Source organism: Macrotis lagotis, chromosome 3, assembly GCF_037893015.1.
Source record: "Macrotis lagotis isolate mMagLag1 chromosome 3, bilby.v1.9.chrom.fasta, whole genome shotgun sequence".
NCBI lineage: Eukaryota > Metazoa > Chordata > Mammalia > Peramelemorphia > Peramelidae > Macrotis > Macrotis lagotis.
In genome coordinates, this window is record NC_133660.1 from 11,829,956 (window position 1) to 11,854,053 (window position 24,098).

The 24,098-nt window shown below is 34.4% G+C and overlaps 1 protein-coding gene and 1 long non-coding RNA gene across 3 annotated transcripts in view; one reads left to right on the forward strand and one right to left on the reverse strand.

The window, feature by feature from the left end:
• Window positions 1-24,098, forward strand: part of BANK1 (B cell scaffold protein with ankyrin repeats 1) — a 485,960-nt gene that overhangs the window by 37,076 nt on the left and 424,786 nt on the right. The gene's annotated exons all lie outside the window — the stretch shown is intronic.
• LOC141517273 (uncharacterized) lies at window positions 4,859-18,034 on the reverse strand. 2 transcript variants are annotated; one of them, XR_012476817.1, is made up of 3 exons: window positions 17,851-18,034; window positions 7,377-7,554; window positions 4,859-5,018 (listed from the first exon to the last, which is right to left on the reverse strand). It is a non-coding gene; the product is annotated as an uncharacterized LOC141517273 (long non-coding RNA). The 2 variants fall into 2 exon arrangements; XR_012476818.1 differs by having other exon boundaries at window positions 7,297-7,554.

A 24,098-nucleotide genomic window follows, 5' to 3' on the forward strand; every position in this document is an offset into this window, starting at 1 on the left:
ATTTATCCCTGAATCACAGAAATAATAATTTGGAGATAAATTCAGTAACCATTTAGTCCAAACAATAAACAAAAGGAATCCTCACTACAGCAGTGTGCAAGTGATGATTCAGCTCCTGCTTGAAGATGTAGGAGAAGGAACCTACCACATCTTGAGGCCCCCCTATTTCACTTTAGGACAATTAGAATTGTCAGGAATGTTTTCCTATTATCAAGACTAAATTAGACTCTTTCTTTATAACTTGCACTTATTACTTCTAATTCTGCCCTCTGGACACAAACTGAGCAAATCTAATCTTAGCTCCATTGACAGCCTACAAATAAAGAAAACTGCTCTCATGTCACCCTGGTTTTCTTTCCTGCAGGTTAAGCATTCTCACAAGCTTCAACTGTTATTTATAAGTTCTGTTCTCAAGGCCTTTTGTGATCCTGGTGGTTCTCTTCTAGACAATCCATCGTTTATCAATGTCCTTGAGTCGAATTTTTTTGTACCAAAGAATATATCTTTATATTTATCACTACTGAATTTCATCTTATTGGATTCAACTCACCGTCCTAGCCTATCAAGACCCTTTGGAATATTGATTATAATCTAGTATTAGCCAGACCTCCTGCCTTTATATCTTCTGAAAACTTGATGACCACACTGTCTGTGCCTCTAACTGTTAGCCACATCCTTGGTAAAAATGTATAAGAACCCATGCCCCGGACAGATTCCTGGAGTCCTCCATGCAGACCTCTAGTCACATTTTCATTCAATGTTAAATAACTCTTTTTTCATGTTCCATTTATCAGTCAATATGTAAGAACTTAGAGTTGCTGAGACAAAATTCAAAACATTCTGCCTTAGGAGATGGGACAGAATGATAAAACTAGAAATTTAGCTTGTAAAATATTTTTAACTAGATTTTTAATAAAGGTGGCTACTAGTTAGTTAAACTGAAGTACTAGTAGAATTGGTATATTAGTCAAAACAAGTGCATTTATGGAAAACATTCCTTCCGTGAGAAGCTGAGTCAGGGAGTTGTCTTTCCCATTATCTGCACAGATGAAAAGCCACCACAGTGCATGAGCTATGTGAAAGCAAAAAAATCTGTAGACAGTGGTTACTGAGAAGAAGAAAGGAGAGGGAGGGGAGGGGAGGGGAGGGGAGGGGGAGGGGGAGGGAATATGGATGTGATGGCTATGAGAAATATATCCTGTAAGCTACTGGCTGGGGGGGGGGGGGCGGGGAATGAATCTCTGGTCATCCCAATTTAAGAAGTTTCTGACTTAAACCTAGGGAATCATCATGATCTGGTAGGGTTTTGGTTGTTTCTATAAACCTACAGGACTGAAATCTGATGCATATGGATGGAGAACAAGAGATCACCAGAATCATAGAAAATGTAGACCACAAAGAGAACAATGATAGCAATTGATATTGTATCAGTACTAAGACCCTTGTCATAATAGTGTGTGAAGCAGGGATTTGACCTATTTTAATTAGGAGAGTAATTGAACCTTCAAATAGGTTTGAGGGTGAAAGGAAGCAAGAGTCATTGGAAGGTGGAAACAATACTTATTGGAAGATCTGACCTTACAAGGCATTCTAGTCTTTGAACCTCAGTTTTCTTATCTGTAAAATTAAGGGGAAAGGGTGGAAATAGATATCTTCTGTGATTCCCTTTCACTCTAAATCTCTTCTGATCCATTGCTAGCTAACCTTGGAAATGAGTCCTTTCATCTTCTTTTACAAGACTTTTATGTTTTGGTGCTAATTGGTAACTTAATGTTTGCAAGAGAAATGAAAACCCTCAGATGCAAGATCAGGGCCTTTGTTAATATAAATAGTGTATCTGAATAGCCACAATTTCCAGACTTCTCTGAATTGTGTATTGCATATTATAGAAGCTGCCCCTGATGGATATTTCTGACCCAACTTTAAAGTAAAAATTTATGCAAAGTGTAGAGTTGGGTAAACACAAACTAATTTAGGAAGATATAAGAAAAGAAATGCCAACATTAGGACAGAGCTGGAAGGAGAAAAAAAAAAGCAGGGATAAAACTCTGAATACATCCTCCCGAAGAGGTAGTGATCTACATGTTTCCATTCCTGCTGATAGACAGCACTATGAGTGTCCAAAGAGACTTCCTGTTGCTGATTATATCAGGAAAGAGCACTTAATATGGCCAAGAAGAGTATAAGATCTTACTATTTAGAAAAGAAATGGAACTTGCAGGATCTAGGGCCCTCATTTTGTTCTATAACCAGAGACACCTTGTGTTTGGTCCTTGAGATGCAGCATAATGAGAGGTTTTCTGTGGTAGTTTCTTTAACAACAATCCTTAGTTTCATGGATTTAAAGTATCTCTAGTATAGCAATTTAAACAGAGACACAAGACTATGGGTTGAAAGTAATGAGTATGAGAATAAATAGTTTGGGTGGATTTTTTAATGCTATTCTTCATTTGCTGCTTCCTTCCTATCATAATGATTTCTATTTTGAGTGAATCAATCTTGTCCCAACTTCTTTTTTTTTTTAATTTTTTTAATTTTTTAGGTTTTTTTGCAAGGCAATAGGGTTAAGTGACTTGCCCATGGCCTCACATCTAGGTAATTATCAAGTGTCTGAGGCCAGATTTGAACTCAGGTACTCCTGACTCCAGGGCTGGTGCTCTATCCACTGCACCACTTAGCCTCCCCTTGTTCCAACTTCTATACAAGGTCATTCAATGTATGAAGGCTCAGTGTAACTTTAGTCCTCAAACTAAGAAGATTCCCAGGGCATGTATTTGCTTTACCTCATCTGCATTAACTCAGATATGGTTCTGGACCACAGATTTTTGTTAGCAGAAATTGATAGGGTTTTTAATAGTATCATAGATTAAGAACTGAGAGGAATCTTAGATATTGCCTATTTGAATCTCGGTACTTCATAGATGAATGAACTAAGGTTTGCTTAGATTAATTGACTTGTCCAAGGTTGCACATCTTCTTAAATGGACCAGGATGTAAATGTTTTCTGATTCCCAAACAGGTGATTTTCTCTTAATATCATTTTATGGATGCTTCCTATGCCCTTCCTAGACTTACAACCAGTTTAAGTTAGCACTACTAAATAACTGTTATAAGACAAAAGAACTGAGGATATGTTGATTTTGAAAATTTAACATCATAATAATACATTTATGTAAAAAGCACTTAAGTTCAATCAGATAGTATCAAAGCTGACAAAGACTCAAGTGTAGTTTATAGTTTAGCCCTTTCATTTTGCAGATAAGGAAAGTGGCTTTCAAAGAAAAAAATTCGACTAGACCAAATTTATCTGAATCATTAGTGGCAGATCTAGCAGTGGAATTCGGACTTCCTGATTTTCAGGTCATGATTTTTCATTATAACTCAACTTTTTTTAATCCTAGTTTAAAGGCTATAAGAATTGGAGTGAACATGAAATTTGGAAAACATTGACATCTTTACAATGAACAGCAACACTTAATTGTTTTGCCCATCACCATTATTTTCTCTATTTATAATAAGTAGCCAAAATCACAAATGAGATATGGGGTCCAGAATGAGGGAGGTGGTAGTCCGGTCGAATGCTTCCATGATGAGATACTATTTGAGGATAATGGAAAATTTTGAAAGAAATCTCCAATCAAAATGAAAGCACCCTTTTATCACTTTGCAAATCTTCTGTTTCCTTTTATCTCTTGTTCCTCTGCTAAGGGAACAGATACAGATTGTCTCAGAAATGGAGGAAGAGGCAATTTTTGGCAATGCCCAAAAATATGATTCTCAACTTCAAGTTTTCTGGTTATCTAGAACAAGGTAGTTTTTTTTTTTAAAAAAAATGGATTTCTGAATCCATCTGGAATTGCAGTCTCTTTATTCCAAATGTACTTCCTTCTTTTGTCTCTCTATAGAATATTACTCTATTTCACAGAAATTTAACAGAAGGGAAATTAGATGTAATCTACTTCTTTTACAACCATTTCTGACAATGAGACTATCTTGTTTTTTAAAAGTATTTAGAGAATAGAATACCATTATCTACCTTTGTAACTCATGATCCTACTTCTCTTATGACTTGGGATAATGTCAAATGCTAATCCTGTCTTTGTAACATCCTGTCTTTGTGCTACATTTTATCCCAATTTGATTGGTGTCATCTCTACATTTTATGAACACTGTCACTTTCTTTTCATACTACTCAAAATAATAGCATAAAAATCCACTCAGGGATCACAAAAATAATTTCATTTCACTCATGTCTTATGTGGCTTCTTCCTCCCCACTTACCCCACTTATCTGACTCCTAAGTATTTTTAAAGAAATAATTATGGGGTTTTTTTGGTTTATGATTTTATGCTGAAAATATCAACTGAGTCTTCCCAGGAATATAGGACTTTGTACTCCTTGAATGCACAGCAGCAAGAGAAAGAATAAGTTAAATGAAAAAAAGCATTTTATACATTCATGCTTTGAAGTTTTTGAAATTTGAAGTAAAACAATGCCCCAATAGTAATGATCAAATTAGTGTATGTGTGTTAGAATATGTAGAGATAATGGCAGGACAGATATTCCTATATCCTGGGTAGGGCTAGAACATCAGGGATTCACAGTGACTATAAAAGAACACTACTGCTTTTTTTTTTTAAATGTTGATCTTTATAATTTGCAGTTTATTCTCTATGGCACAATATTCTTTTTAAAATGCTTTATCATTCTTTTCATTTTTGTACCATTGTGACTTCTCTTTATCATAGTTTCTAGAACCTTTATTTGTAATAAAGAAAAGCAGTTAAGTAAAACAAACGTTCTTTATGACCACAACTGATAACCAATGCAACATTTCACATTTGTAATTCACCACCTCTTTATTGAGAGGAAGGAAGTGTTTTTCATTTTTCGACTTCTGGAACCAAGACTGGTCATTGTGGGTAATCTGAAAGTTGATGTTTTTGTGTACATTACTGTGGATATTGTCTGTTTTCCTTTTTATTCTACTTTCTTCACTTCTATCAGTTCATATTATCCTTTAAAAAAAAGAATACAGTATAGTCATTTCAGTCTCACAGATTGACCCTTCTTTGTGACAAAGAAAAATCATTAAATGAAAAATGAAATACAGTGACCTTATCTATATGTATGACATTCTGGTAGATCTCCACATTTTTGCCATGATAAGGAGGTATGTTTAAATTCCAGTTCTTTATTTTTCAAATATCCTGAGTTTGACTTCCTATTAGAGTTGCATTAATTTTTGTTGTTTTAGTCTTTAGTCTTTCCTTGGTTCAGGTCATTTTATTTTAAATCAGTCCATACAACTCAACCTATATTTTCTTTGAATCAATGTACTCATAATTTCTTTCTTAAAAATAATATTCTATTATACTCATGAACCATAGTTTTTTTTCAGTCATTTCCCCAAGTTATAAGATCCTTTTTCCCCAGGTCTTTGCCTCCATGAAGAATATTGCTACATATAAGAAGAGTGATGAGGAGTCTTGAATTTCCATGTGATATATAATTCTGAATAAAAGGGGCAATTTAACTACTTTTTTTGCACATTTCTCAATTGACATCCATAAGTCTTCAAACACAACTGCTCTTGGAGGAGGATGTTGATATAAACAATTTTTTCCTATCCACTTTTTTGGTTTTCTCAGTTTTTAGACTGAAAATATCAACTGAGTCTTCCCAGGAATATAGGACTTTATATTCCTTGAATGCACAGGAGGAAGAGAAAGAATAAGCTAAATGAAAAAAACATATTATACATTCATGCTCAGAATTTAGGTCCTTTGGCTTAGCAAACACAAGGTTATCTTTTTCAATTCATTTTGGACTTTGCTCATGTATTCCTTCCCACTGGCATGGTTTTCTGCTTAATTTCTAAACCAGTTCCTAATAGTTTTGATATCTATTGCTTTCTAATTGTTTGAGATCTAGTAATATTGTGGTCACATCATGAGGACTTTTTCATATTGAGATTCTTGTCCTTTTGGATTTTTAACTGAATTTCAATCTCTTGTATGGTTCTATAAGGTATTCCCTTGATAATTTGATTGGCATAGCATATAATCTTGAAATGAATTTATATAGGAATACAGTTTTTATTATATTGGTAAGAATCAAGCATTACCAACAAATATCTCTCCAATTATTTTCCTCCTTTTTTATTTTTGTTGTTTTGATATATAAATCATTTTAATAATAACTTACACTTACAAAGCACTTTAGGTCACATTTATATAGATTTAAGATTTACAAAGTATTTCATATATACCATCTCTTTTGTCTCATAATAGACTTTGAATTTTCTAAGTGGTTTAATATCCCATCATAAAATAGATTCATGATCCTTCTGACATAGATATTGTAACACAAATCTAATTCAGATTGTAACTCATATATATTTAGCTGATCTGTGATAGCTGTGGATAAGGTGACATAGGGGTTCTACTCCACATTCTGGGAACTTTCCAGGAATTGTTCTATGTCATCTGAGGATTCTTACTCTTACCACTTGACCTATTTTTAAATGACTTTACTTTATTATTCCTTGCATATAGTGTGCTGCAACAAGAGCAACCTTTTCTTTATTATTCCTAGAGTAACTTTTAATACAACTATTGGAATTGAATTTTAATAAAATTTTCCAATTTTATATATAAGAAGATGAGGGCTCATTAAATAAATTCTTAGAAACAAAGTGAGTACTAATCAATTTGAAAAGAGCTGAAAAATTATGAGAAAAGAATGCAATGAAATGTTATTGCATGGGATGGCTATAATGTATTTATGTAAAAGAGATCTTCATCAACTAAAGCAAAAAAGAGATAAGTGGCTCACAAGTGATAAATTCAGTCTTTCTTCCTTTGAGTCCAGTAATCGTTTCACTAATATCTTATATCTCAAATAATGATTTTTCTCATAGGAGTGAAAAGTTTCAGACCTTGCCTGAATTAGCTTGTGTCCATGAGTCATTTGAGTTGGAGGATTGAGCCAATCATCTAGATGATTTAAATCCAAATTCTTGCATTCACTCCAAATATGAAATTGATTCAGACTAGTTCTTTTATTTATTATATGTATATAAATTAATTCAGTTTTTGATGATGAATGAAGATATACTTATTTTTTTTATTTCAAGGAACTAATATTTTTGTATACCATCATGCTACATTTAAATTTCTTCTTTATTCATAATATGAGGAATAACTTCAACTATAAGTTATCATCAAATAATTCATGCCTTGATAATGTTTTTTGTAGAATTATTCTATATGGATTTTCAGAAACGGTTGGTACCTCTTTCATGAGGTCTTGCTGAACCTTATGCAGGGCTAGTCATCTGTCTTTGGTGTCCAGCTGTCACCCACAATTCTCACCTGTGGCTCCAAGAAGCTGTAGCATGTGTAGAGGTCACACCCTAGTAAAACTGTCTCAGCAAATGGGTAACTAACAGGTGTCAAATCTCTCATTGAGTTAGTTACTCCAAGTATGTGAAGATTTCCCATTGAGGAATGGGTAGATGAGAATAATTCATTCCAGTTGTCATGAAAGTACCTGAAACAGACACTGTAGAATGATTAGAACTTGGCCAGATATCAGACACCAAGAAAAATCATTATATCCCAGGCCATAGCCACATGTTTTGATTTTTCTCATGACACTGAATTTTGATGACTAAGCAAGAGAGAGTAAGACCAACATTTATGTGGTCTTGCCTCATTTAAATCCAATTTATGAGCAAGTCAATAAAAGCACCTGTATTAACACAGGACTGCCCAATATCACATGTCTGCTCAAAGGAGATGTACTCCTTGGGCAAAGCAAAACCTTAGTAGTACAAAAAATGAGTTCCACAAAGTCAGAGCCATCTTCATCCCGAATGTTCTCTTTATCAGACTACTAAGGTGCAACTTATGATGGAGTCAAACACACTGGGTCCAAATTCATGTCATTGGTCCTCTGATTCAGAAACAAAAGACAAACAGAAGCAATACAGTTATTCTCTGAAATTCACCAGTGAATTGTTATGAAGAGAAAAATTGTTCCATATGCCTGTTTGTCCTTATCTCTATATATGTTTATAGTTAATCTTGATTTTTAACCAGTAGATAAAGGTTTTTGATCAACTTCAGAATATTTGTGTTTAATTGGTTTGTTTCAAATACGCTAGCAAAACAAAATTCATGGTTTGTTCTTTACCCAGTTATTCTATATCAGCAGTAGAGAATTTAATTTATTTAATTTTGATAAAGATTGCTTTGTATTTGTATTTTTATTTATATAAATATTGCATGTCTTTTTAGGTTAGCCCTCAAATATAGGTTGTATTTGATTTTGAACTGATTTTCTTTTTTAATTTAACATTTCTTCTTGGATTTTATTAGCCCTAAACAGCAATGCTGAAGCTCTTTATGGATTTATTTTATGTCAATCCTTTTCTTAATATTACATCTTAATGGGTATCTTTGTTCATGCTTAAAATTATTATATCTTAATTTTGGCTAAAATGCTAAAAACTCATGTCATTTGCAAAGATGGATAAATTTAATTTTATTATTTTGTTGAAAATAATTAGTTAACCTTTCAGGTACAATGTCAAATAAAAATGTGGGACATCATTGATTTAATCCTATTTCTACTGCGAAAACTAGAATTTCTACAATGAAGGCAATTTTACTTCTTGATTTGGAATATATATGCTTTGGATCATATTAAAGAAAGTTCATTTCATTTTTTTACTTGTTAGATATTTTAACATAAATAAATAAATAAATACAGTAATATGTCAAAGGAATTTTCTGCTCCTATTGAAATAATTCTGGTTTTGTTATATTGCTTATCTGCTTTAATATGTTTGTTCTAATATCTAATCAGACTTTCATGAATCTAAAAAGTGAAGCATTTTCTTTATGTATTTCAGTATTCTTTTTGAGAGGATTTTACTTAACTTTACTTGAATATTTAGTAATAAAATTTATCTATAGCTTTATTTCTTCGGTTTTTATTTATCTAGTTTGATAATAGAACAGTTTTTGTTTTCTTAAAATAAACATCTATCTATATTCTTAATTATAGCATGTGAAATATAAATATTATTATTTACATGTTAATATTTACTTGGAAATTCACCTGACCAAGAAGATTTTTCATCATGTTGCAATGTTTACTTATAGTATCCTTAAATTCATTTCCCAAAATTGAGGCATTTGTGATTTATATTTCTTTATTATTGATATGAGTATCTTATAATTTTTCCTAGATATTTATCAATTTTCCTTAAATTTTCAGTTTATTGGCATATGGTTTTCTTTAGTAACATGAGGTTCTTCTTTATTTCCTCACTCTGTGTAAACTGCAAATTTCATTGATTTTTATTTTGATTTATTAATTCCCTTTTCTTGATCAGTTAAAGAAAAATGTTTTTTTAAATTTCAGTTTTTTAAAAATTTACTTTTTATTATCAACTGTATAATTTTCATTTTCAAGTTCCTTTTTATACTTTAGTTTTTAAATTTATTTTTACTTTTATTAGGCTTTCTATTTTGGTTATTTTCATATATTTTAATTTTATGCTCAGTCCAAAAAGTCTTCTGTTTCCTATTTTATTAATATTAAGAGATTTTTAGGACAGTAAAATTTTCTGAGGAAAGTTTAACTGATTATCATAATTTATTGTCTCATTATTAACATGATTTGCATAATAACTATTGTCTATATGATTTATCCTTTGAACTAATCATTTTTCATTCAGTCATTACCTAATCTCTATTGTGATCCATAACTTTTGTCTATATTTTGTTCATTCATGATTAATTTTTTGTATTGTGGTCTATAGAAATGTATTTATTCTATGCACATTTTTGCAGTTTTTATCATTGTTTTATGCCTACCCACATGGTCATTTTTGTAAAAGTACATTTGGTTGATGAGAATATAACTATCATTTTATATTCTATTTCGTGCAATAGTCAGTCAGTTCTTATTTTTCCAATAACTTATTTAGCTGGACATTTTCCTTCTTGTTCAACTTTCTCTTGGATTGATTGATATCTGAAAGAGTAATATTGAATTCTCCTACTTTTTGTCAATCCCTTTCTGTAATCTGATTTTCTTTCAGGAATTTAGATGCTAATGATTTGTGAAGTATCTATTTAATAAAGTTATATTTTCATTGTCTATTGCATCTTTTGCAAAATGATTTTTTAAATTTGTCTCTTTACTATAACTTTTTGCTGTTTTCTTATCTTAAATAATGATTGCAACTTTTATTCCATCTTCAGTTTTTGTGTTTTGTTATATTCAAGAAATTGGTAGAATTTTTAAATCTATTTGTACCTTTTTTTGTTGGGGAAATTTAATCCAGTTTCATTTAAATTTAAAAATAAAAACAAATATATTTATTATTATAAGAATTTGATTATTCCCCTGGTCATCAGTTGTTTCTTTTCCTTTAGAAACAATGATTTTTTTTTCTTGCCCCTGCACATGATGCCTGCTATTGCCCTCTCATACTATCAAGGATTAATTTAATCTGTGACTATGGAAGAGGAAGATGTGTGTCCCATTAAAACACTTACAAAAATATTGTAACTTCAATATAGAAGAACCATTCTTTTCATTCTATTACTATTCATTTGTACTCTATACTCCTTTCCATGACTTTTTTTCAGACTCTAAGCTAACCCCTAAACTAGTAGGTATTATTTCATTCTTTGTATTGTATACTTTTTGCTTCCTACAGTACCTGACATTTGATAAATGTTTATTATTTAATTAGATGGAAAGGGCTTTGGGATAGGTCCTTTGGGATGATGAAGGCAGCATAGTCCTGGATTTGGAGCCAGAGAAAACAAGTTGAAATTGTGGCTTTGTCATTTATTACTATGTGACATTGACCTGCTCCATTAAGCTTTCCATGTTTCCTTACTTTGTAAGATGGGGGTTGGAAAAGGAAAACCCTGAAAGTCCCTTCTGTTTCTAAATATATGAAGCTGGAACAATTCTCTCTCTTCTCCCTAACTAGATGATTATATTTATAATCAGTACTTTGCCTAGAGGACTCCATAGTTTTCTCCTGTAAAGCTCTTGCTTTTCCTTTCTCTCTAGGCTCAGGGCTAATCTGATTCATAAGCCTTCACCTGATCCAGGAACTCATTACCCTTTAAGACAGGGGCTTAATCATTTTTGTGTCACGGACCCTATGTTTGGTAGAACCTTTGGACTCTTTCTCAGAATGATGAATTTTTAACTGTAAAAATTAAAATCTATAGAATTGCAATGGGGTAAATTACATGGTAATACAATTTTCAAAGTAATTTTTAAAAAGTTAATTGAGCTAAATATTTACATTAAGAAACATGTTTTAAAAATGTTTAAGGACTCCAAGTTAAGAGTGTTTGATCTAGCACATCATTAATCCAGAAGTTCTTGCCTAAATTCTAGCTACTAAAAGGGAGGCAGGATTGCTCAGGCCAGAAAAGAGTGGATGGCTGTGGAATACCAGGACCTAGGGTTAGTCACTTATTCTTTAATTATTTCTTTCCTGTAAGAAACATTTAGTAGCAGTCATTTTCCAATTTCTTCTTCCTGTTATTGTTGTATTTGCTTCAATTGGAAATAGACCCACATGCACACACACACACACACACACAAACAAACATATTTTTAAGTTTTTCCATCTGGAGTGTGTGCTCAGATTTAAGTGGCTTTTTGCTATATTATCCATTATTTAAAGTTTTTTTTAAGTCAATAGGAGTTGTCAGAGCTTGAACTCTAGTCACACCATGAAGAAGTAGCAGAGTAGGAATTTTTAGGAAGATGATTTGGATTGCCCTGCTAAAATGGCTTAAGCTTCTAAGTCTTCATTAGGTCCATACATACTTAAGGGAATTTCCAAAGGGTCAGTTAGCTTATCCCGAAAAGTGCTTTAAATTTGTAAAAATACAAGGAAATGATAATTATTATTCCTGTATTTTAAGCGTTTCTTTTTAACAGTGTTTTGCAGTCTGTCTTCATAACAACTAGATTACAGCCTTGATGATTTTAAATATACTAATGCCTCTGTTCATTAAAAGGAAAGTTTTTCTAGCATTTAATTTTAGATTCCCTCTTCTTGTTATTTCTTTCACCCCAAAGAACCTTGAAGATAGCTATACTTCTGAACTTTTGATTATTTCTATTGGCAAACTTATCAAAATGCAAAAGCTAACATTTTATTTTTTTTTATATTTACTTAATTGCCTATAAGAAAAACAGTACCTATTTTATTCAATTCCAGTAAACAGGCTTTTATTAACAGTCTAGCAGGGTGCCAGATACTATGCTAAGGACTAGGGTTACAAAGAAAGCTTTAAGAAAAAGGCAATCTCTTCTCTCAAGGAGTTCTCTTGGAGGAGGCAAAGTGCAAACAACTAAGTTTGCTATAAACAGGATAAATTGGACATAAACAATGGAGACAAACCATTAAGGAGGCCTCTGAAGGCTTCTTTTAGAAAGTGAGATTTTATCTGAGATTTGAAGGAAGTCCAGAACTCTTATCTAAATTTACATTTTTAAACTTGGAGAAAATCAACTTTTTTTCTTGAAGATAATTTAGGTCTCAGCTAACAGTCAACACATACCAATTAAGGAATTAAGGCAATTTTCAATTATTACTGATGTTATTAAAGCTATTTATAGCAATCCTGTTCTTTAACATGTACAAAATCTCTTATTTGCAGTAATCATATATAGTTAGTTTCAGTATTGGTCTCTTTATCTTACAACTGAAAAATCTTAGGCTCAGAGAAATATTGGGCTTCTTCCATGATTCCACAGTTGATATTCATCAGAGCCAGAGTAGCTCATGTCCTATCTTAATTCTAGGGTCTTTTCTTTGTTTATTACTTCTTATTTATCTGTTTTGTATATATATTTTTGCATATCTCCTATTAGATGTTAAGTTCTTTGAGGAGCTATCTTTTGAAGCTTTTTTGCATCCCCAGTACTTAGTACAGCATGGGCTTGATAAATATTTATTAGTTGATTGATACTTTGACTCCATCACTGAGCCCTAGTTCATATATATTTTGTCTACTTAATTTATATCATTCTTGAGTTTCTTGAGGCGGTAGAAAGTAATTTTTGTTTTTTCCAATCACGATAGCTCAAGAAATAAAAGTTCTGGCATTGATAAGCAAATCTAGAATATATTAACAGTTATATTCCTACCCTTGAGAAAGTGGTCCCTTTTTATTTTCCACCCATCAGACTAAGAGAAGAAAAATAACAAATGCTGCAGGGAATATGGGAAAAAGTGGTACACTAATGCATTGCTGTGGAGTGTGAGCTGGCACAACTATTCTGAAGAACAACAGAGAACTTTGCCCAAAGGGGTATAAAATTGTGCACACCCTTTGATCCAGTAATATTATTAATATCTTCAATTTATGGAAAAACAAACATTTTCATAAAATCATAAAAAAAGACGATTGCTCAGGAAACTGCAAATCTATTCTGTACAACTTGCTATTCTCTCCAATTACACAACAAAGTTATCATGTAAATTCCTTTTTTTTCCTTTTCTTCTTCCCTCTTCTCATGCTACAGATGGCTACTATTACATACACACACACAAACACAAACACAAACACACATACACCCACATGCACTCACACAAACTTCTGCTTAGCAGTTCAGTTCTTTCTTTGGCTGCAGATAGATCTTTCTTCTTATGTCCTTTTAATTTAGTTTGTCTATTTATTACAGTTAAAATGACTTAATCACCTAAAATCACTCTCAAAACAATATTGCTATTACTTTAGATCATCCTCTTGGCTTTTCTCACTTCACTCTTCATCATTTTGTTCATGTTGTTACATGCCTTTCTATGATCATTGGGAATAACTGAACAAGTTGTGAATGATTGTGACGAAGCATCCTTTTAACTGTCATTCTCTTCTCCTTGATCTTTCTTCTTCTTATTTTTGGGTACTGTTCCCTTCAGGATACAGTATTATAAGAAGTAGTATTACACATTATGAGAATTTAATGTAAATATTCTGGGTATTGTTGTAATATTTTGTTTGTCTTTACTTTTATTTTTTGAAGTATATTAAAACTAAGCTTTTTGTGGGGACAGGCAGGAATCTAGGTGACAAATCAAGGAGACTTTAGAGGAGACTCTGGGTGGGGTAGGGATTCTGGTGTGGTGGTATGTACCTCCTCTTCATATCCAGAAGGGTCTGCAAGAATTGGCTGCAACTGGGAGAAATTAATGGCTCTCAGGTAATGCTGGCTGCAGGCATGTACATATTCGACTTTCTCTGGCTGATCTCTACATAGACAAGTGTTCTAAAGTTTAGGAGTCTTTATCCTATTGTAGCCAACTGCAGCTTATAAAGGGAGGTGATTTTGTAGACAAACTTCATCTATAGATATTTATTTCTTTTGCACTGATGCTGAAAAATATTTTTTAACAATTGGATTAATCCACAAATATTTTTATATAGTGCCTTCTATGGACCAAACTGTATTTGAAGATCTGAGGAAACGAAAGACTAAAATGAATCATTTTCTCTCCTCAGGAAGCTTCTATCTTATCAGAGGAAACATATAATTATTTACAGAATAGATACAAAATTAGTTTTGTTAGTAAGGAATTATTAGTTGGTACCATCAAGAGAGCATTGTGTCTATATATGCTCCTTCTAATTGCTGAAATGAATGAGAAGGTTCATAGGAGTTATCAGTATCATCTTCTCATGCAGGATACAAATAGCTCAACATCAAGTCCCTCATAATTTCTCTGCTGTTTCTATATCTGTTTTTATATGCTTCACCTGAGTCCTGCACTTTAAGATCAAACTTTCTATTTAGATCTGGACATTTCTTCAGGAAAATTTGAAAGTCCCATATTTCATTGAATGTCCATAGTTTTCCCTGGGAGATTATGTTCATTTCCACAATAGTTGAATTACTTCTTTCTGGTTGACTGGATTATTTTTCTCTTTGACTTGGGATTTTTGAAATTTGTCTATAATATTCTTGGCAGTTTTCATTTTGGGATCTCTTTCGGGAGATGGTCAGTGAATTCTTTCAATTTCCATTTTACCCTCTGCTTCTAGGATGTCAGAGAAGGTTTCCTGGATTATCTCTTGAAAAATGACATCTAGGCTTTTTTTGATCATGACTTTCAGATAATCCAATAATTTTTAAATTATCTCCCCCCCCCCCCCCCCTTGTTCTGCTTGCCAGGTCAGTTCTTTTTTTCAATGAATATTTCACATTTTATTCAAGTTTTTCTTTCTTTTGGCTTTGTTTTATTGCTTCCCTGAGCTCCATTCTATATTTGAAGGAATTGTTTTTTCAGAAAACTTTTGTATCTCCTTTTCTATCTGACCAATTCTGCTTTTTAAGGCTTCTGGTCCCCTGGGGACAGGTCTACACTGAGGCCCGCACTAGACTAGGCTCCACTCTCTGATGAGGCAGAGTTTTTCCCCACTGATCTTTGCAACTGTACTTGACAAAGGCTGAGAGGTCTGGAAACCATTATGGTTTTCACAAACCCAGGTGCCCCATAGTTTGTTCCTGAATGGCTGGAACTGGTTCACTCTGACTTGGGCTGTACTGCTGGTCCCAGTGTAACAAACCCTTCCCATGGATCTTCCAAGTTATCTTAGCCTGGAAAATTGTTTCATTCAGTCTTTGTGTGGGCGCTGCCACTCAATGATTTATTTTGAATTATTATTTTAAGATATTTAGAGTAGTTTGGGGGAGATCTCTCAAGAGTCTCTGACTTTACTCTGCTATCTTGGCTCCGCCTTTGCAATAGCTTTCTTATTGGGTTTATTCTATTTGATTCAATTTCTATATCTATTTCTATTCTTTCTGTTCTATTCTATTCTGTTCTGTTCTGTTCCATTCAGTTCCGTTCCGTTCTATTCTATTCTATTCTATTTTCTGTTCTATGCTCTCCTCACCTCTCTTCTCTTCTCTCTTCCTTCTCTTCTCTTTTCTTTTGTTCTCTCCTCCCCTCTTCTCTGCTCTCTTCTCCTCTCCCCTCCCCTCCCCTTCCCTCCCCTCTCCTCTCCACTACATTTACCTACCAAAAGGAGGATTTTCTAAAGTATTGTTATTGTAATGACATTCCATGCTCAAAGAGAACCCAAAGTTCCCTGTTACTTAGAGGATTAGATAAGAATTCAGCCCTTTGGCCTTCAAAGATCTTAATAATTAATCCCAGTTAAAAGTTTCCATAACCTGAATCTTTCCTAGCCTTTCCATTTTTTTATATTTTATTCCCCTTACCAAACACTAACTTCCTTATGTTGCTTGCTTTTCCACCTTTCTATGGGCTGTTGCTCATTTTTGACTTCCTTCAAGATTCCACTCAGAGCCTACCTTCTTCTATCAGATACTTTTTTCTGGTCCCCAGTCCAAGTAGTCTACTATTTAACATGTTGTTTCCCAAGATTAGAATGTAAGCTCTTTGAGGGCAGAGAATATTCTGACTCAAACCAGATTGCAGGAGACAACAGAGAAATTTATTACTGATTTTAAAGACAGTTGGGAGTTACTGAAGTTTCCTGAGTAAGGGAATGACAAGATTAAACTGCTACATTAAGTGGAGGGAGAAGTCATCAAGGATCAATTAGAAAATTATTTCAATAGTTCAGAAAAGGGATGGTTAAATTATGAATTTGAATGTTGCTCATATTGGAAATTCACTGTTAAACCATAACTATGGTTATTGCAGATATGAGATATTATTTTTAAGATTTCTTTGAAGGAGCAGCTACCAGCCCTGGAGTCCGGGAACCTGAGTTCAAATCCAACCTGAGACACTTAATAATTGCCTACCTGTGTGACCTTGGGCAAGTCACTCTTAACCCCATTGGCTTGTAAAAAACAACAAAAAAAAGATTTTTTTCTAACTATAGGATCAAGATTATTGTCCTCGATTTATAATTTTGTAGTTAAAGCTGAAATGTACATATTTTAAGTGAGGAGGACTAAAAGTCATAGCAGAATTTGAGGTTTTTAAAAATAAAAAAGAAAGAAAGAAGGAAGGAGGGAGGGAAAAAAGAAAAAAGGAAAGGAAGAAGGAAGGGAGGGAGGGAGGAAAGAAGGAATGGAAGAAGGAAAAACAAGGAAAGAAGGTAGGGAGAAGAAGGAAGGAAAGAGTATGGAAGTAGGAAGGAAAGAGAGGATGGAGGGAGGAGAGAAAGAAAAGAGAGAGAAAAAAATGAATGAATGAATTTTTAGATATTTACTACGTACAAATCTATATCCTAGCCACTGAGATTACAAATAGAAAAACATGACAACCCTTGTCAATCACATAGCAAGTTCACAACAAAATGAAAAAAAAATGAGTCAGGTCTTAAAATATCATGCATGACTGACAAAGTATAACTCAAGGAAAAAAAGACCATTTCACAAATATTTGAAAAAAAAACAGTCAAATTCTGTCTGTATTTGAGAATTTAGGATACTCTAGACAGTGTATCTAGAATGTGCTTGTGAATAATTATCTTTCTCCCTTTTACTACCCCACCATCTCCTTGAGATGTAAATCTTTTTTATGATGAAATGTCCCTTCTTAGGCACAAGTCTCTTAGTCAATTGCAAATCCAAACTATAGATGGAGTGAATTCTGTACTATTTATTCAGTTCAGATTGGAAAGAGGAAACTGTCCTTCTGAATCTCTCCCCTTTCCTTCTGTATGGTGGAGCATTTATTTACTCAAGTGTTTGACTTGGAATGAGCTTGGGAACCCAGAAGCTTTATAGAGCATAGAAACTGGGTTTTTAGAATCACTCCACTGCTGCTTTCCCTCATTTCAACTAAACAGAACAAGTTGCTCCTACCTTTGGGCATCTTCCAGTTCAACGTTATGCAGTTTCCCTCTATTAGAGGATGGAATATAGAGGATGGAAGGGTGAATCCAATCTCTGTTACTCACTAGCTCTGTGACTTTAGACAAGTCACTTAATCCTGACTGCTTTACACCCGGGACCATCTCCAATTGTCTTGATTCATATCTGGCCACTGGACCCAGATGGTCTGGAGGAAAAAGTAAGGCAGATGACTTAGCACAGTAATCCCCTCTCTCAACTTCAATTCATGTGCTTGCATCACCACTGATGTCATAGTGCTCTTTGAGAATGAAGGATAGACAAGTGACCCAACTGGAAAAATTAACAAAATTTCTCAAGAGTTTTACTATCAGGCAGAGCCAAGATGGTGACAGGAGAAGAGCCTCTCTTAGGTGCTCTCTTTATAATATTTCAAAACTCATAAAATAATGACCCTAATTAAATTTTTGAGAGACAAAATCCACAGAGGGGTCCAGTGAGGCAATCCTCCAGAACAAGGTAACCTGGAAAATAGTGGAAAGGCCCCACTCCCCAGTGTTACAGGGGCACCCACCAGAGTGAAGGAACTTCAGCCTCCTGGAGATAGCTCCAGGGCACCTGGGAGCCCCAGCTCAGGGCAGTGGGGGCAGTTTCCTTCTCTACACCCTGAGGGGCACCAGGCACAACTTGGAAGATCAGTGGGGGGACCTCTGCCAGAGCAAGTGCCAGCCATCAGGTCACTCATTGAGTAGTGGTGGCTGGCGGCAGCCCAGATCCAGGAAAAGGAAGCAGGCAGAACCTGTAAGCAGGAGCCCTCAGGCAACTGAGCTTTGAGTGCTCAGCCCACTGAAGTTAGGGGAGTGGAAAGAGACTTCTGAGATTTGTCCTCTGTACCTGGATCAAGACTCTGCTTTGTAAGGCTTCTGGTGCCCTGGGGACAAGTCTGCACTGAGGCCTGCACTACCACTGAGATCCTTGTGGGGGTGGGGGGGTGACCAAATAATACTCAAAAGTTCAGGAAGCACCTCAAAACCAGGCACAGGCTGGGGAAGTGAGTAAACAGAGAAAAAAGGAGTAACACCACTGATAAATACATTGTCTATGATCCCAAGAAGGATCAAAATACTCAATCTGAAGATGAGGAAGTACAAGCTCCTGCATTTAAAGACTCTAATAAAAATGGAAATTGGGCTCAGGTTATGACAGAGCTCAAAAAAGATTTTGAAAATCAAATGAGGGAGATAGAAGAAAAATTGGGAAAAGAAATGAGAGAAATGCAGGAAAAACATGAAAAACAAGTCAGCAGCTTAGTCAAGGAGATCCAAAAGAATGCTGAAGAACATAACATGTTAAAAACCAGCATAGGTCAAATGGATAAAACAGTTCAAAAAGTTACTGATGGGGCTGCTAGGTGGTGCAGTGGATAGAACACCAGCCCTGGAGTCAGGAATACCTGAGTTCAAATCCAGCCTCAGACACTTAATAATTACCCAGCTATGTGGCCTTGGGCAAGCCACTTAACCCCACTGCCTTGCAAAAACTAAAACAAAAGTTATTGAGGAGAAGAATACTTTAAAAAGCAGAAATGGCCAGATGGAAAAAGAGATAAGAAAGCTCTCTGAGGAAAACAAATCCTTCAGATCTAGAATGGAACTAAAGAAAGATGTTGACTTTATGAGAAGTCAAAACATAATACTTCAAAATCAAAAGAATGAAAAATTAGTAAAAAATATATGAAACATCTCATTGAAAAAACAATTGATCTGGAAAACAGATTCAGGAAAGATAATTTAAAAAATTATCGGGATACCTGAAAGTCATGATCAGGAAAAGAGCCTTTACTTCATTTTTAAAGAATTCCTGCAGGAAAATTGCCCAGATATCCTAGAAGCAGAGGGAAAAATAGAAATTGAGAGAATTCCCCCAATCTCCCCCAGAAAGAGATCCAAAAAAACAACCCCCAGGTATATTATAGCCGAGTTAAAGAAATCCCAAGTCAGAGAGAAAAATATTACAAGCAGCCAGAAGGACACAATTCAAATATCATGGAGCTGCAGTCAGGATCACATAGGACTTAGCAGCAACTACATTAAGGGCTCATAGGGCTGGGAATATAATATTTTGGAAGGCAAAGGAGCTCAGAATGCAACCAAGAATCAACTACCCAGTAAAACTGAACATCCTCTTCCAGGGGAAAAAGATGGACTTTCAATAAACCAGGGGAATTTCAAGTGTTCCTTTTGAAATGGCCAAAGCTGAACAGAAAGTTTGATCTTCAAATACAGGACACAGGTGAAGCATGGTGAGTGGAGGAGAAGAGTAAAATATGAAGTACTTAATTATGGTGAATTGCATGTATTCCTGCATAATACTGATAATACTCTTAAGAAACTTCTCATTTAATAGAGCAAGTAGAAGGGCTTTTATAGCTGAAGCACAGGAGAGAGCTGAATTTGAAGATATAATATATTGTAAAAATGAAGTCAGTGGATAAAAGGGAAGTATAATTGGAGTAAGAGAAAAGAGAGGTGGGATAGGCTAATATATTTCATATAATAAGATTTTTCTATTATAATGAGCTATTGCAATGATATAGGAGGGAAGGTGAGGGGGGAACCTTCACTCTCATCAGAGGTGGCTCGGAGAGGAAACAGGATATATACTCAATGAGGTATAGACATCTAGAGTAAAAAGGAGAGAAGGGGCCAGGGGAAGAGGGGGGACGTGAGTGATGGAGGATAGGGTGGACTGTGGGGAAGAGTGGTCAGATATAACACATTTTCTTTTTTATTTCTCGCAAGGGGCTGTGAGTAGATGGCTTCTCTGGTACCACAGGGCCAGGTGGTTTCTAGGCCTTAGGGGTGATATGTGGGCTCAGGGTCTCTTGGCCACAGGACCAGTGATCAGTCTACTGTGCTCAGCTAAGAAGAGGGACAGAGTGAAAGGAGTGAGAAAATGTAGTATATGGTAGTGGGGAGGTAGGAATAGAGGTAGTTGCGATCAGCAATGGCAACAGTGGAAAAATATGGAAGTAGCTTTTGTGATGGACCTATCATAAAGAATATGATCCACTTGCGACAGAGCTGGAGGTGTTGAAACACAGACTGAAGCACATTTTTTATTTTTTTATTTTAATTTTTTTCTCTTTACTTTATTGCTCTTGAGGGTCTATATTGGGGGGAGGGAGGAGGCATTATGTTTACTCTTAAACAAGGAAATTTTAGTAATGTATAAAAAAAATCATTTGTACAAAAAGAAAAAGAAAAAAGAAAAAAAGAGAATGAAGAACAAACATCATCACCAGGATACCATTATACATATTAACAGCAACATTATGTGATGATCAACTAAAATGGACTTAACTCCTCTCAGCAGTTCAATGAACAAGGACAATTATAAAAGACCTGTGTTGGGAAATGACATCCACATCTAAACAAAAAATAGTCCAAAGCATAACATTTTCACTTTTTAAAACTTGTTTTATGCTTGTTCCCCTTTAGTTCTGATTCTTCTTCCACAACATTATTAATGATTGTGCATATATAATTTATATCAGATTATCTGCTTGTCATGATGAGAGGGGATGGAAGAGAGAGAGGTAGAAAAGGTGGAACTCAAAACCTTACAAAAAGATCAATTTTGAAAACTATCTTTAATAGAAAAAATAAAATAAAATAGCATTAAAACTAAAAAATAAAAATGTTATTTTATAAAGAAAGGTAAGAAGAAAGCTGCTAAGTAATTTCTGTACCTTCAAAGGAGGGCCAAGTGAGTTGCCTCGCCTTGCTCAATAGGTTCCTTGGTTCCATGTATGATTGACAGCTTATTCATTCTAGCTCCCTAGCTCCTCTTACTCCCTACATATGTAAAAAGAGGAGAAAGGAAAAAGAAAATAGAGTCCATGTGCCATTGTGGATAGATGCCTTGACGTTATATCAAGAGACCTGGATATTCAGCTATGAATTAGCTAAAGGATCATGGAAAAGTCACATCATTTTAGTTTTCTCACCTATAAAATGAAAATACTAATACTTGCTCTTTCTACTTCAAAATTTTGTTGTAACGAAAATAATTAAACTGCGAGCTGGAAGTAGAGCAATTTGTCAATAAGAGTAAGCAGGTATGTGAAGTAGGATTTGATTCTAGAGACAGTGATTTTTCTACTGTATTGTTCTATTTCCAACATCACATAGATGCTGACAATGAACTTTTGGGAAAACTGGAACTTATGGATTTCACTGGAAATCAAACTGAAATTATCTCCTGTAGCAATTATGAGTAGTCTTCTATGTTTGTTAAGTGAATGCAGCTGAGTCAGAGAAAGAAACTCTCCAGTAGAGCATAGAAAGGGGAACTCTAAGTTGAAGAGGGAAGTGTTTGGGTGGAAATGGAAGTTGGTCCAGGGACACTGCTAAGAAGACTGAGACTCAGGCTTGGATGAACCAGTAGTTGAATTAATAAGGGAGAAAGGAATATCCTTGGCAGTTTACTCTTCCTTCCTTCCTCATGCTCTCAGTATTTCTGTTGCTCATCCCAAAGGGCAGATGGTGGGGGAGATGGGGGGGAGTAGGATAGATTGGATGAGAATGGAAGAAGTCATAGGGGAGTTAGACTAGATCTTAGAAGTCTTTTACTAAAACCCATTCCTTTTGAAAGATGAAATAATTGAGTCCCAGAGAAATAAAATGACTTACTTAATTCCACAAAACTAGTAAATGGTGCTGCCAGTTTTCCTGAATCCTACTCCAATAGTCCTTAGATACCCCAGGGTGGAGAGAACTTGAATGACCTGAAGTAACATGAGCATATGCAATTCGGGGACAACCAATACTTGATTATCCAAGCTATCAGAGCATCAGGAGAACATAAGTAATTGAATTCCACAGATAATTAAAAATCTCTATTTGACTGGCAATTTCAGCTTGTTCTATCACTAAAAATTAAAAGAACTGCCAAGGTTATTAAAGTAGAGAAATTTGGATTTCAACTCTCTTAGTTCATTCTCTTATCAAAGAGATTCTTAATGTGTATGGATCTATAGACTTCCAAGAGATCTGTGGATAGATTTCAATAGATCAAAGAATTTTTAAAATATTTTGATGGCTTTTTCAGTATGATTGTTTTCCTTTTTAATCCTGTATTTTATTTTGTGCATTTAAAAACATGATCCAGAAAGGAATCCTTAAGCATCATCAGACTGCCAAAGGGAGGTAGGAGAGAAATGATGATTTCTCTCATATTAATGACTAATTATTGAATCAAAATTGTTTCCCTCTCCTTCTCCATTCAGAAATCAACCTGTGTGGAGACAGAATCAAAGACAGTAAAAGAAATTTTAAGCTTAGGCTAACAGCTGCATTTCTACTCTTTGTGTTGGCTCATACAGGGCTGGGAAAATTTGTCAAATAGATGATATGGAAATTGATAAATCTCTTTGATCAAAATTTCAGTGAATCAAATCACATACTCCAAATGCTTCAGTGTAATTTAGTCCACTTATCATTGTAATATTCATTTTTCACTAATTATTAACAAATGTAAGTTGATTGCAACCCTTAGGAACACCCTCCCTTCTTCCAAGAGCATATAAATTGTGAGCCCACCATAATGAAGGGTCTTTGGCATTCAAAGTCCTTTTATTAATAAAAATGCTGGCATTATTAATAAAGTGGTTAATTGTTATATGATTATTATTTACCTCACGGGTTTTAATAAAATTATTAAGTATTCAAAATTATATGTCTTGAATGTTTTAAACATGATAGGGATTGAGATCAACATACCAAGCAAGTTAAAGGAACCTCCTACCTTATAGTGGAGGAGATACAGAAATACATTACTGGTAGTTGTATATCTAAAAGAAGAAAATGATTTGATCACAAAAATTTTGGCAATGATAAGTAAGGTACTTGATATAAGAGATATAACATGGGTAGAAGGAAATGAACTGAAATTGAGTTGACTCTTTCTACCCAAATAATCTAACTTAAATCAAAATTTATTATTGGTTTTTGAGACAATTTCCACACTTAGAAAATAATTTGCTTTTGGTATATAAAAGTGTAAATAAAAAATTTTAAAATATATTCATAATAATGGCAGATGCTAAGGCATGACTGATAGAATACAGGTGAAAGGAAGAAAAGTTTTCTGTTTTTTGTTTGTTTTCCCAGAGAGATCTTGCCTCTTCGAAGCTCTGGATTTCAAATGCTAACTTTACAGGACAGCACTCATTTGTCTTGCAACCCTGGCCAAAGGCA